The sequence below is a fragment of the Varroa jacobsoni genome, unplaced genomic scaffold (genome assembly GCF_002532875.2).
Source record: "Varroa jacobsoni isolate VJ856 unplaced genomic scaffold, vjacob_1.0 scaffold_655, whole genome shotgun sequence".
Taxonomy (NCBI): domain Eukaryota; kingdom Metazoa; phylum Arthropoda; class Arachnida; order Mesostigmata; family Varroidae; genus Varroa; species Varroa jacobsoni.
In genome coordinates, this window is record NW_019213557.1 from 27,620 (window position 1) to 45,844 (window position 18,225).

Here is an 18,225-nt window from a genome sequence, read left to right on the forward strand (position 1 = left end):
CGCTCAGCTTTCTAATGTAGATCGTAATGAATTAACGGCACGAGTGATGGATAAACCTGTAGACAAATCATCACCCTGTATCACGGCTAGTTCATGTGTAGGCAGAACAGAGACTATGTTTGGAGCCGACCGAGCGTTCCAGACGACGAGAGCTTGAGGTGCCACGCTATACTGCGTAGTTTTCCTATTGTATAGACAAGCAAGACGGGACATAACGAAAGTACCAGTAATTCAGCCCAAATCAAATTAGTGTTCCCGCTATATGTGGCTTGAGCGTACAAAGCCAGCGACAGCATGGTAGCGGTTCTGTGGATGCTATAAATATAGAAATTGAGCGTTACCCTCAGCGCCACAGCGTTGTCCTTTATATGTTTCAACGTGCCTTCCTCGTCGAACACGTACGGATACACTGGTGCTAGCGGTACGCCGCGATGCAGACAGATGACGCATACAGTGCTGGATGTGGAATCCGATGGAAAAAAAACCCACAAGATGCTATTATGACGAACGGCATGGCAAGCCGGAAGTGGCAACACACACACACACACACACACACACACACAAGTGGAAGCACATTGAACTGTGATGGATAGTATAGTCCAAAAGGCATATATATATATATTTGAAAAAGATTTCGCTGATTACTAAGGGTGACCTTGGCCGACGCGCTGGTCAACACTGAAATGGTTTGATTTGAGTATTACACCATTTAGCCCGGTCACCTTCAGAGGTGACAAGGGAGAGGGTTTTCCTCAAAAGGATGCGGTAATCTCACGGAGCACCGTTAGGACCACTTGCTAATTGGAGTGCACTATTTGAACAGTGTTGACTCTAGTTTTCCATCGTTTTCCTACCAGAGCTTGGATCAAGTAAATTTGGCACACACGGATAAGTGCTACTTCACTGAGTATGGAACTATTATTCTCCTGCTACCTGGAACCATCTCTCTGGACCAGCCAAATATAAGGTAAGCTTGATATGAAAGAAGTTGCTATTGAGTTAATGTAGTAATAGGAGTAAAACGCGGTTATTTTATAATATTCGGGATAATTTTATTTGATTAAATGTATGAACAGGTTGAACAAACGAAAATGAAACGTGCGCAATCAGTGTATGACGGAAGCTCGTTCTAAAAAGGGTAAATATATGTATACAAACAAAGCAAAATAGCACATAACAAAAAAGCACTTCACAACTTTTTAACATTTTTATACCTACGTACGTCTTTACTATGTCATTCATGCTATGCTAACTTACTTTTCCGGTACCCATCTATATAGTTAACTTTTTTCTTACGTCGTTCGGCCCACAAATAACATTCGAGACCGATAGCATTATTCCTTGTCGCCGATCTGATATATTCAATCAGCATCAGTTTTCGGGACGTTTTCTCAATCCCTGAAGTCGATGTTGGAACGATGTAAGCTGACCGTCAAAATGTGTCCTAAGAGAGTTCTTAGCCTTAGCTTCATCAAAGAAATCTTTTCAATCAATCTTTCGGAAAATCATTAACCTTGCTATTTGCTCCGATGGGGAGAAGGGAACAAACAGGGAAGTACGACGAGCCTCAAAGGTCGACGGCGCACGCACTCCGTGCATTGGCATAGTTAACAGAAGATCGAACTGCTGCACCAGATCATTAGCCATCTACGCTTGGGCGAGATTTTTTCAATTTCAACCAGTCTATCCGATTTCGGTAACAGCATGCTGGCTTTAGGTACAGCTTGGGCTTTTTCCCATCAACCTTCTAAGTCGAAGCGGGCTGCGATCCATCACCTTATGTTTTAACTACTAAAACAGTAAAGCTCCGCAAATATTCGCAAACTTGAGGAAACTATGAGAACTTAGAAGGACGTAATCCTTACGTAGGCTTCGGGGTCTCAATGAGGCAGTCCAAAGCTGAAATCATTATAAATTAACGGTGCTACAAGATGATAGATGATGCTATGAAGCCTTGTCTTTATACGAAGCCAATACATGTTTATCCCTGAATGAACACTTTATTGTGCTCTGTTAACTAATTGTTGTCAATAGCGTATGCCTGTTCATTAGTTGCTAGAAGAGCATTATTGCAGAATACCTTATTTCACATAGAGCTTTCAAATTCACTCTTGAGTGCTTAATACGATTAGAAAATAACAATAAAATTATTAATTTGACTCTTTTGGCTCTTTTTTATTTGCAAATGACATATAGATTTCTATAGGACGGCTGCAGAGGTATTAGGAACAAAAACAACTGATAAAAACGATGTCGAAAAACTAGCACAGACTCCTACAGCTCGTTGGCGTGTCTCTGTTTCTACAGAGATGATATTTCTCTCACAATTTAGGTGATCAATCGTAGCGAAAAAATGAACGTTCTCCCGGTTATCTACACGGATTTTCAGACCATTAAGATATCCGTTTTATATTGGAACCTACCAGAAATTATATACGATTGCTATTCCGGTGTGGTTTTTTCCTCACTGTTACGTGTGTCTGATTGGCTGTCCGGCAACAAATAAGATGTCGTAGTTCCGCACGACAGTACCCTTATTACAAGTAGTTGTTAACTGTTCATTGCGCGCAACCGTTCCTATTATAATTAACCTGATCGCCGTAAAGTTTGAAACCAAGTTCGTGCTGGCTCTGGTAAGCATCAACAGCTATAGTTGAGGTTGCGATCTACACACGTGACGCTAGTATGTTTTTGGTCCTTGGTCAACTTGCTTCCGCTTCCGAAATCCCCCATGCGTTTCTCCCTATAGTAAAACTAACCGCCGTATACGTCCATAACAGTAGATATACATGATGTCCATGAGCTGCTGTGGAGCGGCTTGTCGTGGACTGCCTTAGGCAACAACGAAACGGTCTGTTTATTATTAACAATAATGTATCAATGACACATTCGAAATGACTCGAATTTGTAATAAAGCATATTAAATTGTAAAGGTAATAAACAAAATATCTTCTAGAAAGTTCTTTTCCTACAATGACGCAGAACAGATTTGCAAACTCAATCGTCATGACACCGCGGGTCACAACACTGTGTTGTGTAGCTAATTACAACGAATAGATGTAAATAATATCACAGTGTAATGATGTTACAAAATTTCAGCATATTTTGTCATACAAACATACTAAATGCGTTTCGAGAATACTAGTTCGGATGTCCATATCTATTCAAATTTACCGCTGCAACATCAGTGGAACAAGATGGCGCCATGGCCATGGCTCATGGCTTCATCATATTGAAACTATTACAGAGGTCAAAATAAATATTAGTTAGTTTTTCCTCGAAAAACCTATAACAACAAGCCAACCGAATATGTTCTGTTGCTGCTTGCGCAATCAAGAGAACCAGCCTAAGGTCTATCAAATCTAAGTAGTACAGCCTGTACCCTGAATGACCTATCTTTAGAAGCTTCTAAATCATATATTTACTTCGAAATTAGTTTAGCTCGGCGATAAATGACTCTGCATGGTTTTTGCGACCACCTTCAAACATTTTCCCCAAAAACTTCAATCTTGTTCACTGCGACAATTGGGTATAATATTGGAGATCTTCGTAACTCTATTCAGAAAAAAGCAATTCTATGTGGAACAAGTAGAAATAGGTGGAAAGTAAGCTACATTTTCCCCATAGAGAATTTTCCAATTTTTCGTTAAGCCTCTATAATCATCATTGATGATTAAGCATCTAGTAACAGTTTTCAGCGTCTACGTTCAACTCCATCGTATTTTTTTCTATACATTAGATGCTTACAATAAAGTTCATGTACATTCTATCCGTCCCTGAGAACACGCGAACAGTGGTTTAGCGTCCTTCAGCGCGTGAAAATATTTTGGGTGTATGTATTTTACATGTATGCATTTTTATTACTGTAAACGATGGAAATATAAACATAATATTCAGGGCGGGAATAATCGACATCCCGAGGCAGGATTATACTTGCGCTAATTTTTACTGGTTGTATTTTGCTTGTTACTGCTTGGATCCTAAGCAAGAAGTTCCTATATGACTTCCACTAAGCTATTAAATAAGCAACGAAAAAGACGAAAGAAAATTCACGATGTGCGAGATAAATTTAGCTCACGGCATTGAAAGACCACTGGTCGATTCTATACTTTTGTTTGGCAAAAGATTACAACAAATGTGGCGCTTTTCAAACTTTTTCGTTGTCGACAAAATATTGACGAGTTTCCTGCTTAGATGGTAGACCATCAAAGTTCTACGGTGATAGGATTATGATGTTACCACAAAAATGGCAAAAAATCGTCCATCGGATTTGCATATAGTTTAGTGATATAGTCTTATATTATGTACTACTTATCCTTTCGATTTAGCCTATACTTTTTTATTTATGATGTTGGCCAGTCAAATCGTTGGATCTATACCTACACTGAGGTACTTATCGAGTGGTTTTCGATAGAGTTGCAAGGGGCTAGCGCGAGAATCTATACAAAACACCTAGCAACAGTAAAACTAATGATAGTAACAACAGTAATCGCCGCGATGGCAAAGCAGGTAGTGTCTTTGCTTAGTAAATTTGAGAGATACGGGTTGGTCGGGCTTTAAATCCTAGCGTATACATAGTTCGTTTCCCACTAAGGGCCAGCCGTTCGGTAGAATGCCTGAGAATGGTACCGGACGTAAAAGCTGACGCATTTAGTTGGGTGACAATAGTAAAACTGCTAAGGGCAGACTTCACTGAGCTGTTATGGTGGGGGAGCAGTTACGATTAAGGGGCAAAGCAAAGAAAGGACTATCCAAGAGTTAATAACAGAGGTCACGATTAAATGTAATGACGAGACTTTTTAAGGAACTCAGGCAGATTTCTTTACCTTCTTAATACTTTTAAGTCATAAGAAGTTGGTAATTGGAGCTCTGGTGGAGCAATCGGTAACGGGAATTACGGATGAGTAAAGTAAGCGATGCATGAGAACGTAGAGGGTAAACTGAACGACCACAACGTGAGGAGCTGATTCAAGATAGGTCTCAGCTAGACTCATTAGCAGGCTCAAAGGCAAAGGCGAAATTCATTAAACTGAGACATGTCGGAAAAATGTGTGAAGTGAGTAGTAGGAAAGCATAGAGGAGGCACGCTAAATTCTGGTGTTAACATGTAAAGTATCGCTTAGTAGAATATTGAGCTGCTTTATTTTCCAGTTATCGTCCATCTTCGAAACCATCATGCAATGAGAAAATAAGAGGGGCAAGCACGGATCTGTAAAATAGGATTAGTCTTTTTGGAAGCTTAAGTCACTTGAGGTGAGTGAAGAGGGTACGGGAGCGTTTGATGCGAAGGCGATAAATATGGCGTTGCGGAAAGAAACCGCCGTGTAAAGAAGACCAAGTAGCAGTGTCACTGAACTGTGAGGTGATTACCATTAGTAAGCGAAGCAAAGATAAGACGGGTAGAACGAAAGGAACTGATATTGTTTTGGATGTTTCATTAAGGAAGGGCTTTAGGGACAAGTAAACATCGAGCATACTAAAAAGATAAGAGGCAGCCTGAGCTTGATCGTCGTTGACAAGGTGTTTATTATTATTATTATTATTATTATTATTATAGCCTGGTCTGGATAAAATGCAGAAATTTTTATTTTTGCTTAAATTGAAGAGTATTTTACTGTGGAAGACAAACGAAATGGAACGAATGACAATATTCTGGCCGATGCTTTTAGAAAAGTGCACTATTGCAGATCGGACTTGGGTGAATCTTTATAGTTACACAACTTGAAAATCTCGCGCAAACATCGTCAGACAATTCCAGGTGGGGCAGTAGTAGTTGGATGATAACAGCTAGATCTTAATAGATAAAGGCCTGGCGACTTCACAGAAAACTGAAATCATCGCATTGCCACTAATGATACACATCTTATCATCAACGAGGAGGCGGCCTCAGTGGAGAAACCCTTTAGAAAGCGAGACTAGTGGAGAGAGAAAGGTAAAAGTTGGATTGCAAACTCGGTTTAAGCTAAACAAATATACACTGCTAAAATAGCTTCGCAAAAAAGAGGTAATGACTTTAATCCGACAATAGCTGTGATCGTCCTTAGAACCTTCTCCTTTTACGATAGTTACATTAACAATGGCCGAAAACGAACAGGCGAACACAGGAAGATCGATAAAATGCTGAGGCATTAAAAAACATATAGTTTTTAAGGACTGTATAAAAAGCTGATGGTATCGTTGTGACTGGCTTAACAGCTGGCAGTGGCTGTCACAATTATGGCTGAATTTATGGACGGCATGAGGGGGCGGCAACCAGAAGATATATAATAAGTGTTGGGGTTACGAGCTGAGTCGGAGTATGTATTAGGTTGAAACGAAGAGGAACTCTAATAGAGGAAAATTACCCATATTGGAGAAGTTGGAATGAGCCACTGCTAAGTTATTTTGAGAGGTAAAGGTGGAGAGGGCCTGGATGTCCTCCGCAGAGGGAGTGTTGAGATTGCTGGGTGTCAATTCTAAAGGGCATGGGTACCATCCCGCTTGGACCGAAAAAAAACAATCCCACTCTTTTTTTTATAGTATTTCCATAATCCTTGAATAAGTGATAAAAAAAAAATTATTGATTTTTATGGTTTGTATGTACAAGGCTGAAGTGTTATTTTTTAGGGTGTCTATAATAAATATATGTGACTACGAACTTCACTGCCAAACCATTGTCAAAGCATATTGAGCGAAAGCTCGTGACAAATACAATTTGTATTGCAGCTGTTCACTGAAATTTGTTAGCGACGCTCCATTTCGATGCACCATTTAAACGGCACGTCCTATACAGGTGTTTCCAGTAGGCCGCTTAGCACACCTTCATGTGAATTTGCCTTGCGTAAGCCAACAAGTATGGAACTCCCGGGATAGTATCGTCTCATATATATATATATATATGCGTAATTTCGCTAGTTAAATGTGTTAGGCTAGAAACGGCAGTCGTTATATATCAGCCTGTTCATAATGCTGAAGGAAATGCTTTATTGGAAAATTAAGACTATGGATCTAATTAATAAATTGGATCTAAATAATAAATTAAATCTATGGATCAGTAAACTGTGCAATTATCGGTTTTTAGGTAAATAAATTAAGTTAGCGTAACAGTTCAGTGGGTAACGTCTACTAACCTTAGGGACACGTTATGGTCTAGGTTCAAATCCAGAAATAGATACACCTCGTTTCGTGCTGAGAGCCAAACGACTGTTGAAATGAGCAACGGCGATACCGGACGTAAAACTTCAACATAAAGTAGCATAATGAAAAAAAAACGTTAAAAATAATAACAAACCGCTGCCATTGCTTGGAAGCTGGTTGACGCTTATTAACAGGAAACACCTCAGCTGTATATTGCTGTTACCTGAATTTTTTCTGACCAAACGCCTGCGTTCTCATGATCGCTTATATGAGCGACGACACGATGTGTGCATACTATACAACGTAAGCCTTTTCATTGAAGCTTTTATTATCAGGCGTCTGTGGTCATCTCGTATTTTAGCTATGAGGTAATAGTAATATCCCAGCCGAAGATGTACTCGACTTCGCCTGCTGAGCAATATGATTCGATGCTAAACATGCTTCGATTAGAATTGTGGTTCCCGTTGCTCGAACCTCGACGACACTGACTCAATCTTCGCTTAACTAATTCGTCATAACATCTTCAATAACCTAAGTGGTTGAATAATATAGTAACTTTATCTGGAAAACACAGTGCAGTATGACCCTTGGATTTTGCCAAACAGAAAAATAAGTTCATGAACATTGAGAGTTGTAGAAATCCACTGATCAAGCAAGAGCAGAAGCAATAAGTGCTTTAAAAACTACATGAGAACTATTACACGATTCCCATTACAACTGCAATTAGTATTTCATTCGTTCATCATGATTTCAGGACGTGTTTACTCTTCTCGAGTTTTTATTAGAATACTACCACTAATATTAATACAAACACACGGATAGCATCTACTACATTTTCCCAAACGGTCCTGTGATGCCGCGATCACCAACGCGTTTGTTTGGTAGAATTGAGAGACTCGTAGTAATCTAGGTCCGAATCCGTGCATAGACAGATATATTAGTGCAACAAAATGCTACCACGTTATTTACGGTACATTAGTTTCAAAGAGTTTCGCACATAAATAGATGTTGCCGAAAAAAGATCAGCATTTTACTTTTTGTATGAGCGGCTTTTTGGTGTGGAATGCTTTCATGTTGGAGGTTATTTGCAAAAAACGATTCCGCTATGTCTGTCCAGGAGGATACTCGATGGATGCCTGAAAGCCAGTAACCTCTTTAATTAACAGATTATCGCACACGTGTGTACTTCACGATTTGCTACGTATAGATGTGAACGCACCATACATAGACGAACCACATTTGCGCATATATATGCATTCTAGAGGGGCAAAACAGTTCCACACGTCGTTTTCTTCAAGAACTGCGTCAAACCATTTATGAGACTATGGACAACCGCTAGTCAGTTAAGCAACGGTACTAAAAACGCACCTAATAATTCTGTTTTAGGTTCTGTTCCGTCGAAACTGTCGGCCGTTCTGTAGGCACGCAGGTTGGAAACGTTTTTCGGTGAACCGATTTTATGCCAAACGATAACGCCGAGCAATGGAAGACTATCGGCGACGAAAACCGACGGGGCTAGTAGCGGCGATTTTGACGCAAGAATACCACCGTTTGAAGAAACGGAAGCTAGATCCTCTGGGTATTGTCCGTCCACTGTTAAAGAGGTCAACATTTTCAATCGGTATGAAGAGCCGCTAAGGTCTAGCTGAAATTGGACCGACTGAATTGGATCGCCGATGCGATCAAGCCTATCCATTATAAATACCTAAACCATCCATCCATCCACTCTCTCATTTTTTGGCTAGATCAGAATGGTCAAGCGTCCATCCACTTCGGTTAGGCCGCAATGCCGAGACAAAACGGTGTACCGCTGACCAATTTCGAACCAAGAATTTCGCAGAAGTTTCAGAGGCATTGAAGTGAATTCAATTTCTTTCGACGATGATCAACCAAAGGCATTATTAGTTCTATCGTACTGTTTGTAAGGAAACCAATTGTCCATTTCTTTAGACAGCACTGTCCTCACTATACAAGAAGTTGGTCTTTCTTTCTACTGAATTAAGAACAAACATGACCATGTGATTATTTCATGTCATTCATTCATTGCACGGACTACACCAAACAATGGAAACCTGATTAAACAGCCAATGAGAGACATGGTGACTTTCGCTAAAAATGCACTCCTTTTTACAGCTCTTGCATTTGCCCCGTTTCTGCAATTGACCATGATCACTTATACATATACATCCCCTTACGATTCATACTATAGGAGACATTAAAGAAGATACGGAATTGGGAAAGCTTAAGTTTACGACTGGAAACAGGTTTCCATCCGCTTCTAATTTACTGTATACAGAGCAGGACATATAGATTAGGACAAGCTTCATCGAGTTATTTGTCGCGCATGAAATTCTTTGTGGCAGGAAAAAGCCACATGCCATCAATGGGATCAATGGGATCAGGGAGCGACCCTGATCTTCTTCGATGAAATACTTATAACACGTAACCTTTGTTCTATAACGATGTTTTATTGTACTTCACTGTTAGCTACCATATCCGTCTGTTACACATTGAGGCTTGTCGATTTAATTGATTCACTTCCGAAAAATGCATTAATACAACTCGTCGCCGTAAGAACACCAGTTGTTGGGTGGCGTGCATATTTGCTCAGCAAATACGACTGTGCTCACGTAAGAACGTGCTCGTTTCATCCATGTGTAGGCGTCGCTAGCCACGACAAGCACATTAGTGAAGCATTCGGTAAATACGAACGCGGTCACAGATGTGCCTTAAATCCACAGGCCGCCTCGCGCACAGCGCATGTCTGGCTTTACGGAGCAAATTGAAAAGATAAACATCATGTCTACACATAGCACCGATGCGAGTCCTGTTATTACTTTGAGCATGCTCGTTTTTTCTAGCTTGGTAAATCACACTGCTTTCCCCCTAAAGCAACGTACCCAAGGCTGCTAGAGAAGGGAAACCAGAACGATACCAGCCTTTAGTAGGATACTAACGATGTACTATTTGGGCATATTGGCGTACCTAGTTTCAAGATGCTTTCAGAAACCCACAATCTCCAACCTTGAAGTGTATCTAACGCAGGCAGTCGTTCAGTCTGTCAGACCACTTCACAGATCAATTAGTTAGTGCCTACAACATGTCTTTTTAGCGAATAAAACAGTTTGAGTAACGTGAGACGAAACGCAGTAGCTGCCCGTCATTGAAAATTGCGTTAGGGATAAAATGGGAACGGGTTTTAATTGAACCGAAACATCTTGTTCATAAAACCTATCTGTCGGCATGTCGGATTACCGAGTCACTTCAAATCTAGGTCATGGAAATCAAATCAGATTTCCATAACCTAGATAACCGAACTCCTGTATTGTGTCATCCGACCAGATCGGATAAATGCTAGAAAACTGAAACGAATGCGGTATAATATGTCGCGGCGAAATGAAAATAGATCAGATTTGCCACCAAATATTACTTCGGTTGGGTGGCTTTCATTACGGAACACTGTGTGTCTGTACCTCTAGTGCCCTAAGACTATTAGTCAGTATGATTCGGATGAACCATTATAGCCATTTTAGTAAGCTGTGTTACCACTTATGGTGGGAAAATTTAGAATCGATCATTCTTTTTCCCTGCAGAAAGCACCGCTTAGACTTTTTTCTATATATAAATGTATGTTTGTTAATAATGTAACATAGTTTTGTAGTATTAGTTTTTGCCAATGGTATTAGTTGTCTGCGCATGGCTCTGATAGTCGTAGGGGTTTTCGCACTCAACATTTGTTGGGGAACTTTCCGGTAATTGTTCGCCCGTAATCAAGTAAAAGTAGCAAAATCACTTACTGATGTATGTATATGGAAAGATACCAAACTAACAATCAATGGAAAGAATTGGAAATTACCTTAAAGGAGAAGACAAAGATCTGTTCGGGTTAAAATACGAGCCCTTTGCTATAGATGCTAAGCTATAAATATGGGCTATAACATAATTTAGATATTGCTAAACAGGAATGTCAGATCATAGGTTTTCAAGCGGTTCATATAAGTATATAACGAATAGGTAGGTATAAATGTATGGAAACTCATCGAAAAGGTAGATGTTTAATTAGAGAGTAGATTCAATTTAGCTATATTTTTTGGATTGATATCTACAGAACCCGGCTTACATGCATCTTGCCTAACCACCGGCAAATATGCTCAATCTCCAACAAATCGTGTACTGACTTTTCTAAGCCCAGATTGTAAGAGGCACATAAAAGCGGCGAGGAATAGAAAATAGGACTGGTACAACTACAACCAGACCCATAAGCTCACACACTTCTGACTTAAGGCCAGAACAGAGAGTAACGACAACTTTGCGTTCTGCAATGTTGTCGTTATTGTAATACTGTGTAATAACACGTATAAAAAAGTGAATTTTTAGATAATTGCTCCAAAGCGTACAACATAAATAATAATAATAAGATGGCAAGTCTATAAGTGAATAAGTAAATTCTACCGAATATATGCGTGGCAATGTTTAAGCATCCCCGAAATAGTGCTATCCTTTAGGCACAACATTTCGGTTCACACTTAACTATGCAGGCGACGCAAGACAAAATATAGTTAATCAAATACATTTCAAATAGAAAATCGTAATTGTTTTTGCAAAAACATATTTTTATATATTTGTTGTTGTTATAATGTAATCATAATTTTTCTACTCCGTTTGCTACTCGCAGCGTCTAAACCCGCTTTACCGCTGTCACAAAAGAAAATTGGCGTAGTAATTCATTAGTGAATTTCCTATGTCATAGGTAATCCAGTTTTAATAGTACCATCTGTGTAAGGATAACAGAAGGATTCTGTGTACACTTTCGTGGTTTGAATGTGTTCGAATGACCTTTATGACCAACCAGAGTCGGCCAAAATTCGCTAAGGCCTATCTTCAGGGTAAAATATATAAACATAGCGTAATACGATATTTTTCTATAAAAATCTGAAGGTTTGTAGTCGATACTCAACCCATTAACACATTGATAGATTTTCTTTCCCGTGAACTGTTCTGAAGCAATAGCTTTCGTAGCACGCCTGCGCGCTCCTAATGCTTTTAGGTAGGTTTGTCTGCAACTTTCTGCTGGCTTCTACATGTAGTAGATAATGAGTATGTTCGTCTTCTACTATAATCGTGTTCACTGGCCCGTTTTAGACGTGCAGAAAGCAGTTAATTGTATTGGTCTGCTATGGTGCGTCGCATGCATCGTACTAAATGAACGGCAGACATTGTCTATCGTTGTGTGACTGAAGAGCGTAATGTTTGGTCAGAATCACATGCTGATGTAGCACTTTTACTTCTTTGCTGGACCCTGACCTTCCGTAACGCATAAGGCTCGTATTTTTGATGACGTGTAAATCGTTGACTTTTTTTTTTATAGATAGTTTATTGTGTTTTCAAGATCGACTGTCTTGCCGCCACTAGTTTAAAAGGACAATTTTGTTAGACATAACGATTCTGCCAAGATCTGCTCGTTTTTTTCCTTTTTCTTTTTTACATGTACCATATGTTTCTGTTCATGGCACAGATGCTGCATTATGTATATATATATATATATACATATATAGACTGACCAAATTTTACTCAGGTCACGACAAAAACGATGTTACATGAAACGTTAGGTATTAAATGACGCGAGCAGGTCATACACATGTAACATAACGTTACAAACCTGAAACACTCCCTTGGGTAACAGAGAACTGATAATAATGGCATAGCAATGGAAACAACCAGCATGCTATTAGTGCATTGCGTTTCTCCTTGATGACGTCTGCTTCTGTATGCTGTAAAAACGTACAGTGAACGTAATTCTATCTTACCCACGTGACACAATAACATAAAAAAGTTGACACAATTCATTGATTTAACTGGATCCATTTGGCATACGGTAATCAGCACACGGTAAGCACAAAGTATGCGTCTTTACTAATTTGCTACCTAGTTTGTTTCACAATTTTCCGTTATGATGCAAGCTCGTTTGTCGTAGGCAGAAATACCGAAAATATATCTAATCCCCATATGCGTAAAAGGAATATTTTTCGCATTAGATTGGCGGCAACACTTACAGAACCTCGATAGGGGATATACGGCTAAGGATTAAGCCTTGTATTTACTCCTTGCCAAACGAACACTCTCAACTATTAGGGTACTGTGCCCCGCTACACTTATAATAATTGCAATTGCGTGCCGCTGTACTCATTATTAATGAAATCAGCAACGTATAAACTTTAAGCAATACTTCTTCAACGCCAGCATCTGAGCTGAAACCGCGAGCAGGTACCATATCTGTTAGTTAAATTGACTCTACTGGAGTCGCTAAACGCTGCCACAGTTACGGCGGGACCGCGCGGTCCGTCAAGCGCGAGCGTTGATCGAGATCAGCTCGTCAACTATCCGATTGTACCATCGGTGCTAGTTGCCCCTGGCACTACCGAAACAGTGTCCAATTTCATATGAAAATTGTACTTTGGAAATAAATGAAGCATGATAACTGCTCTTCGACTGGTCAGGATAATAAGGTATCATCAAGGTATTTGACATAAACTCTTCTTGATCGTGTCACCAAGGCCTCCAAATATCAACGCACGTAGTCTTTTCATCGTAACCGCTTACATGATTTCTTCTAGGTGCATAGTCATCCATGAGCTGAACTCCATGTTCAACAATCCTTCATCTTCAATCGTATGTTTTTCGATACAGCGCGATAATGATGAGTCAGCTTAGCTTAAGACAAACGCTCATTTTAAAGTCCACTTCAGCGAATCATCCATGCTGTAGATTTTCGACCTTATAAAATACAGTTAAATAAAGCGACGTCCTTTACGTAAATTAACACACTCGTTCCTTCGCTTAAAGCAATGCTTATCGTGCAAATAGTTCCGTGAAGTTTCTGGCGCGAGCCTACCTATGATGCGCGTGGGAACAAAAATGTACTTTTTTTTTCAAGTAAGATGTGCATCTTTTTGAAGTGCAGGATTTCTTTCATAGGCGCACGGCTTATACGTCTCATCAAACAATTTAGCTGCAAGTACAGTTTACACGCCCAAGTATTGGGGCTTTCAGGGTCGTCTGCTAGGGATGTTTCATCGAATATCAGTTCCGGATGAATAGGATACGATGAGAGTTGCGCAGGTTTAAAGGTCATACCTGTTTGCTAAAGCATTATAACTGAGCAACTGTGAAATAAACTTATATAATATATACATATATGTCTACTTGTTCTTCCTTGCGTCAGCATCCCAAACACATGCTGCCATATGGAAGTCACGCGTTTTATGTTTAAACACAGTTTTTTGCCGCAAGAGTTTTTGCCTACAATTACTACACAAGCCTATCTACAGTCGGCCTTGTTATCTAATCTACCAGTGATCAGCTCAGACTATCAGGGCATCGATAACGCTTTCCTAGACTACCTTCCGATGATGATTAGTATGCAATATAAGAATTAAGTCCCTTGTATAGCATGGGTAACTTATACGATAATCAGCAAAGGTATGATTCTGCTGTTACGGACACTAAGACAATGCAAATTTCTTACACCACGAACAGAGTAGCAAGGTCAAGGTAGGTGAAATTTTTGAGCCTATTATCCAATGAACAAGAAATATTCATCAAGTTCTTCGATTCACTTAACGATGATCAGTTGTCTACCCGTTGGCAACGTTTAGGGCCTTCTTACATTACGTGCCGTCAAATATGTGTTTTCAATCATAACAAACGGTGTTTTCAATGATGTCTATTTCCTTTTTATGCCACCCTTTTGAATTCTAAAGTTGCTTTCTATTATACTCTCATGAACAACTCCTGCCTGGAAGCTTTACTCGAAAAACTAGCGCCTTTCAGCCTATTATGCATGATCATGATTTATCTGCACTTGTTTTACAAACTTGCCTTTTTTCGTCAGCGTTCGAACGTCGGCGATAGCCTATAGCCGGTAGCCTAACGGGAACTTATGTTTCTCATCGACTTCAAATAACACACGAGCGTGTGTGACTTAGGAGCTTGATGCTCATCGACAAATAACAGCAACAATTGAATTGCGAAATCATCTGGTGAGTATATCGAACACCAGTAAGCAATAGAGATCTTATAGTCAATGGGATATTGCTGTAGAAATGATAGAAAGACTGTGCATCACGAAGAATATACCAATTTAAATGTTGCGGCCCGATTGACGAAGATATTATATACATAGGTTGAAAGAATACGGCCGTTAAAACGTCTGAAATTCTTACGAAACTTAAACTGATGCATAAATACGCAGCCCTTAGATCTACAAGCACAAACCTTATAACTGTTGATTTCACCTCTCAGCCATGAAGCGAATTCAGTAAGAAATTGGGATTCTCTACTATTGGTCTTCTGCTGCTGCTGTTGCTGTTGTTGTTGATATCAATTCTTTAATGCAAGAATGATAGGTAACGCGATAGTGACATAGCCATAATGGAGCACCTTTACCTATTACGACTTCACTGCATGTTATAGACAGTAGAGTATTTTTAAATGTATCAATAGTAATAGAAATATTCAATTTTCACAGCGCCGTCTTACCATTTCGTACATAAAACGTCTACATACTGACTCATTCGAAGGTGACATATACGAAGTGTCACAGTCGATACGGGTCGTTTGTCTTATCACCAGGGCTTTTTTACCCACGATCCTATTAGCAACCTAGGAAATTTCCAAAAAGCTTTAGATCAGAGCAAGCACTCTACTGGACGACTACAGAAGAGATGCTACGTAGGCTCTTTGAAAGGATCCGTAAAAATGCGCAAACTATCTTGGATGACAGGCTAATCGTGGCGGTAGCAGTAACGCTCGCAGACAACGGACAAATATATGATTTTTCGATGTACAGTCTAGTTGCGTGTATATAGATACGTCGACAGTCAGACGCTTACCCTCATTTCAACTTGATGGTGTCTCGTTTAAAATCTCGCTGGTTTCATAAACCGTCCATTTGTCCCAGCGCCATTTTGACCTTTTTTCCAAATCTGTTGCGTAGTGGGTAGGATTCACCAGTAACCTTTTAATGTAGACATCAGAACGACGGCAACAGATGACTGCTACTCTCTAAGAAACGCTAATCATAATTTCCCAACCTGGAGTTGTGACATAACAAACCTGGGCAGCCACGGCCGTGACAAAGGCTAACCCTAGAACTAAATATGAATAAATATTGCAAAATGCTCGACGTACCTATGCACGTTTGTCGAGTTATTTAAAGGTGTCGAAGTAGCGTGCATCTCAGGAGTTAGATTCGTACAGCAAAGACACTCGGCGATGCTGCTGGAAAGACCAGTGTGGGAAAGGAGAGCTTTAGGCCAGACTACTTTCTTTCCCCCATCGAAAATAAAGTAATAACTACTAGGTAATTATCCTAAATAAGCCAAATCGATTTCGATTTTGTTTCCTTACTTTCAATCAGTTGGATGTAATATTTATATAGCCGATTATTGTTAGCTGCCACTCTGAGGTAACTACAAGAAATCTACTTCATTCACCTACGGGTCATTTACTATGATGTACGGTGGCCTCTGCGGCCAGACAATTCCATCGAAGCAACTGACAAACGAAACAACAATTCAAAGGGATGGAACCTTTCTGGCGGACGGGCAAGTACACGCGGAATGCTGATACATAGACGTTGAAAGGGCCAGGGATGAGGTCCTATGCAAAACTTTGTGGCGCTGGTGTAGCGGAAGGCTCGACAGGAGGATGAACCACAACGTGACTAATGAAGTTACAACCCTACGTGCTGTCTTTGTAAGCTTTGTTCCGAATCAGGGTCTAAGGATACGTGGCTCACGGTTTAATGAGTGAAAGTGCTACTCTAACAAGCGAATTTCTTAAAACTAGAGCCGAACGCATAATGTATTAGCCCCTAACTTCCTCAAAAACAAAAAAGGGGCAACAAGCTCGTCTGTCAAGATGTTCTCATTAAATATTACTGTAACGCTAATACGCAGCTATTCCATTTCTGAACTTAAGGCCCTATGTGTCTAACCATATGGGCGTAAAAGCTGCTCTATCTAATTGGGTGTTTTGAATGGCTAACGAAAACTGACTAATGACCTCCGTCCGTGTGGCTTTCCAGCTAGTGAACAACCTGAGTTATAAAGACGTAATCGGCCGTAAAGAGGACAGATCGTGATGCCGTTGTGTCGACGTGTAACTAGATTCAAGCTAGCTTCTATACGGAACAACCCCGCAACTACATGCACGAGAGTTTACCGAAACGACTTTTTCTTCGATATGACTTCATCTTATTTAGACATACATCTTGCATATCTTCATATTATATACAATTTAGTCCCTTCATCCTGGCAAGATCATTAGTATCGTGTCAGAAATATATGAATGTGTATAGTGCAATAGTAATGCAGCGTTTCTATTTTCTGAAGACACGCAATTGCGTGGAACTAACAGAGGTCACACGTAAACCCGCATGAAACTGCCACTTCTATTTGTACCATAGTAATGCAATAAAAACCATATAATATCAAAATCAGAATTTAAGCAGAGTAATGAAGATGAGAAGGACGTAACATTTTTGAATCCAGGACGTTCTTTTGTTTCTGGTAAAGTGTCGAAGCTATAGCTTAGTGGGCAACATACATGCATGCCAACCTTAGGGACACACTGTGGTCTCGGTAGGCATCTGGGCGGAGAGCCAGCCGTTTGATCGATCGCCCGATGGCAATATCGCACGTAAAAAACGAAATGTAGAATATCGAAATAAATTGATAACTATCGAATGTCCTGAAGAAGTTAACCAATTGTTGAAAAAATTAATATTTTAAAAGCATTGCCATATACAGTATTGTTAGATAATTGACGCTTCTCTTTGTTTAGCTTCCTATATGTGATTATAACCACTACACGAAGTAATCTATAAAAGAAGACATCCACGAGGTCTCCATGAAGGAAATGTACGGTATATAGACGGTCACACTTAAAGTGTGGCCTCCCACCAAACATCTGGTATTCATTTGGTAATTTTCATCTTGGCTGGTATTCATCATGGCTTCATTTGGTAAGTTGCCCTATGTTCTATGCCCCATCTAATGTTACCCAGAACGCGAGACCACTAACTAAATTCGAGGAACCTCATTGTAA

At 39.9% G+C, this 18,225-nt stretch overlaps 1 long non-coding RNA gene across 1 annotated transcript; it reads left to right on the top strand.

Moving 5' to 3' along the window:
- The first annotated feature begins 793 nt into the window (after positions 1-793).
- On the top strand, positions 794-17,867 carry LOC111262344 (uncharacterized). Its single transcript, XR_002681568.2, has 3 exons — positions 794-967; positions 16,570-16,872; positions 17,204-17,867. It is a non-coding gene; the product is annotated as an uncharacterized LOC111262344 (long non-coding RNA).
- Positions 17,868-18,225: the final 358 nt, after the last annotated feature.